Below are 4,693 nucleotides of genomic sequence, written 5' to 3'. Positions count from 1 at the left end.
GGCAACCCACTCCAGTATTCTTGCCTGGAGAATCCCATGGACAGAGGAGCCTGGAGGGCCACAGTCCATGGGGTCATAGAGTCGGACACGACTGAGCAACTGAGCGTGCACTCACCTCAGAGCACACAGAGAGCCTCCTATGTTCTGTGTGGTCATCAGGGACAAAAGGCTCTGCTGTTACCCAGGTCTGAGTCCAAATCCCACCTGGCTCTGTGACCTTGGTTGAATCATTTAGCCTCTCTGGGCCCCAGTTTCCTCTATCAAATGCGGATGAGGGCAGCAGCCACCTCATAGGGCTTAGTCGGTATTTGGCCTGGGTCAGGGACTCAGAACATTTGAGCCGCTTCTCAGCTGTAAAATGAGATTTCTAATAGTACCTACCTTGTCTTCAAGGTCAAATGAGTAACACACTAAAGTGCTTAGGAAGGATCCTGGCGCAGAGAAAGGGCTGACTTTTTATTATTAACATCCTCCTCCTTCCTGCCCATCTTCCCATCCCTAGCAGGTTAGCAAGGACATGAGGGAGGGGCTGCTTGACTTTAGGCTACAAAGTGCAAAGCTGGCACTGTTCTCAGCTGCCTCGCCTCAGCAGTGGAGGAAAGATGGGGTTGCAGGAATTCTTTAGCACCAATTAACACCTTGAGGCTCCCTTCTGCTCTCACCCTGGTCTGCCTCCCTGCTGGCTGGGGGCCTGGAACCACGTGGCAGAGGAAGCAGCCAGGCTGGGGGCGAGGGGGATATTGTGGAATCAGCCATTAAGACTGGAGTGTGCCAGCAGAGCCCTGGCAAGTATTATTTTTTCCTGTGCACATGCGTGCTTCTGTGCTCAGTCGTGTCAGACTCTTTGTGACCCTATGGACTGGAGCCCTCCAGGCTCCTCTATCAGTGGGATTCTCCAGGCAAGAATACTGGAGAGGATTGCCATTCCTTTCTCCAGGGGATCTTCCCGACCCAGGGATCGAAACTGTGTCTTCCAAGTCTCCTGCTTTACAGGCCGATTCTGTACCACTGAACCACTGAGGAAGCCCTATTTATTCCTAGCTGTGCAGGAAGGATCCAGAAGGAAGTGAGGAAGGCAGGGAGCCTGGGGCAGATCTGTTCCTCAGGCTTTAGACAAATGGTCTCTCCCAGTCAGTCGCCCTCCTAGTGTGTCTGACACCGAGAGTGGGGGAATCATCCCTCATCCCATACGACAAACACTCTCAGTTATAACCTTGCAAAGAAATCACAAAAATGAATGGGAAAATTGCAGTGAAAATGTTTTTTTGAACTTCACATATATTCAGCCAATAAAAATTTTAATAGAAGTACAAAAAAGGAAAATAGTAATAATCAATACTTTCTTGTGACATTAATGTGTTTTTTAAAATGGAGAAAAACCTACATTTCTATATTAGTCATAGTGGCAAATAATAACATTACAGTTTCTGCAAATCTGTGAATGACAACATCCAATTTGATCTTCTCAAATTCATGTTCAGGGCAAAGTAAAGCCATATTTGTCAATCTACCTTTGCTCATAAGTCCCTGAAGAATTTAATTTTAACTTAAAAATTACTTTTACATGAAGCAATAGATAAGTAAATAATTAGAAAAAGTATACAAATAGATTTGGTAGAAATTATAAATATTCCATTTCACAACAAATCCCAGAAATTGTGATACTGTTATATCTTTGTTTCTTTGGTGTAGATTATTGTTGCTCAGTTGCTAAGTCATGTCTGACTCTTTTTGACCCCGTGAACTGCAGCATGCCAGGCTTCCCTGTCCTTCACTGAGCTTGCTCAAACTCATATCCATTGAGTCAGTGATGCCATCCAACCAACTCATCCCCTGTCGCCCCCTTCTCCTCTTGCCCTCAATCTTTCCCAGCATCAGGGTCTTTTTCAATGGGTCAGCTCTTTGCATCAGGTGACTAAAGTATTGGAGCTTCAGCTTCAAGCATCAGTATTGATTATACTGGTTTTCAAATGTTTCTTGTAGTCAAAAAATTCCAGTAAAATGTCTTCACCGGAAATTTTTTTCTATTTGGGAAAAATTTCTGAAGTTTTCCTTCTTCAAAAATCAGAGGAAATGGCTGAAGGACAGAGAGTTCAGTTCAGTCCCTCAGTCATGTCCAACTCTTTGTGACCCCGTGGACTGCAGCACGCCAAGCTTCCCAGTTCATCACCAACTCCCAGAGCTTGCTCAAACTCATGTCCATCGAGTCAGTGATGCCATCAAACCATCTCATCCTCTGTTGTCCCTTTCTCCTTCTGCCTTCAATCTTTCCCAGCATCAGGGTCTTTTTCCAATGAGTCAGTTTAGCCAAAGTATTGGAGCTTCAGCTTCAGTATCAGTCCTTCCAATGAATATTCAGGACTAATTTTCTTTAGGATGGACTGGTTTGATCTCCTTGAAGTCCAAGGGACTCTCCAGAGTCTTCTCCAACACCTCAGTTCAAAGGCAACAGTTCTTTGGCACTCAGCTTTCTTTATGGTCCAACTCTCACATCCATACATGCAGGACAGAGAACATTGATGTAATCTGACCCATGCCTTAGAAAGATGACAAAATTGAGTAACTCAACTTCTATTTCTTCATCTTTATAATGACTGTAATTATAGGTCATTTTCAATCTACTGAGATAGAAACTATGTCAGAGGATGGTTTGAAGGATTTCATAATAATTAAATTCATCTCCAAACATTTCCATAGAGTAGCTTAGTTTAGGTATGTCAAGGTCCATTGTATAATTGGGAGTTTACATCTTGAAAACAATATTTATTAAAGGATAAATAATAAAACATGTATAGTACATTGACACTTTTTATTATTTATCCTTTAATAAATAGAGTGAAAAAGAATTCTGGTGAAGATATTTTACTGGAATTCTTTGACTACAAGACACATTTGAAAAGCACACATTCAATAATAAAGATAGCAGTTATTTAAACATAGACCATCTAACGTTCACAAGGGCTATTGCAGTTTTCTTTTCATGTAACATCTTTGGATTTGGTATGGAAATAATGGTGACTTCATAGAATGAATGAAAAAGTATTCCTTTTTCCTCTTATTTTGGAGTAGTTGGAGAATAGATCAGTGCTGATTCTTCTTTTAATGAATAGAGGACTTTGATGAAGTCATCTGGTTCTGGGCTTCTCTGTACTGGGAGATTTTTCTTTATTGATTCAATCTCTTTACTACATATAGGTCGATTCAGATTTTCTATTTCTTCTTGAGTTAATATTGGTAGCTTGTATCTTTCTAGGAATTTGTTCATTTCATCTATGCTATTCATTCTTTTTTTGTCATACAGCTGTTCATATTCTCTTACAGTCTTTTTTCATTTCTATGTAGTTGGTAGTAATATCCCCAATTTCATTTCTTGATTTTAGTATCTTGAGTCTTCTCTCTTTTTTCTTAGTTAATGGTGTGTCAAATTTGTGATCTTTTCAAAGAACCAACTTTTTGTTTCATTGGTATTCTCTATTTTCTTTAAGTAAGTAAGTGTTAGTTGCTCAGTTGTGTCCAACTGTTTGCAACCCCATAGGTTGTAGCCTGCCAGGCTCCTCTGTCTATGGGATTTTTCATGCAAGAACACTGGAATGGGTTGCTATTCCCTTCTCCAGGGTATCTTCCTGACCCAGGGATCAAACCCATATCTCCCTCATCACAGGAGATACTTTACCTTCTGAGCTACCAGGGAATCTCTGCTTTAATCTTTATTATTTTCATCCTTCTGCTTGCTTTGGATTCAGTTTGCCCTTTTTTTCTAGTTTCTTAAGATACAAAGTCTTTTTTTTTTTTTTAATTTAGATCTTTTCTTCTATTCTAATGTAGGCATTTACAGCACAAATTTCCCTCTAAGCACTGCTATTGCTGAGTCCTAGAAGTTTGGGTATGCTGTATCCAAGTATTTTGCTGTGTCAAAGTATTTTCTAACTTTATCTCCCTTGTGATTTCTTCTTTGACCCACTGATTGTTTAAGAGCTTGTTGCTTAATTTCCAAATATTCGTGAATTTTCCAGCTTTCTTTTCTGTTGTTGGTTTCTAGTTTCATTCCAGTGTGGTGGTTTGGATGATTAAATTAAATGATTTAATACTGGATGATTTGGTGATTTGGATGATTTAAATTAAAAAAAAAAAAACAAAACAACAAACGATCAAAACTTGTTTTGTGGCCTAACGTGTGGTCTGTCCTGAAGAATGTTCCATGAGCATTGAGAAGAATATATATTCTGCTGTTGTTGTGTAGAGGGTGCTGCATGTGTCTGTCAGATATATTTGGTTTACAGCTCTGTTCAAGTCCTTTATTCCCCTATCAATCTTCCTAGTTGTTCTTTGCATTATTGGAAGTGGGGTACAGAAATCTCCACTTATTATTGTAGACCTGTGTATCTCTCCCTTCAGTTCTGTCAGTCTTTGCATCATATATCTTGGAACTCTGGTGTTAGGAGTATTTTTCTTTATACCATTGTATCTTCTTAATGAATCAACCCTCTTATGAATATATAATATCCCAATCTCTTGTAACAATTGTTTATCTGAAATCTGTTTTGTCTGCTATTAATATATATAGCCATCTAGCTCTATTTCAGTTTTTATTTGCATGGAATATCTTTTTCTGTCTTTTTATTTTCAGTCTATTTGTGTCTTTGGGGGGCTTCCAGTGTGGGGTTGCCAGATTTAGCAAATAAAAAAAAAACAG

This window comes from Bos javanicus, chromosome 10 (assembly GCF_032452875.1).
Source record: "Bos javanicus breed banteng chromosome 10, ARS-OSU_banteng_1.0, whole genome shotgun sequence".
In the NCBI taxonomy this organism is placed as follows: Eukaryota; Metazoa; Chordata; class Mammalia; order Artiodactyla; family Bovidae; genus Bos; species Bos javanicus.
This window is presented reverse-complemented; position numbering follows the sequence as displayed.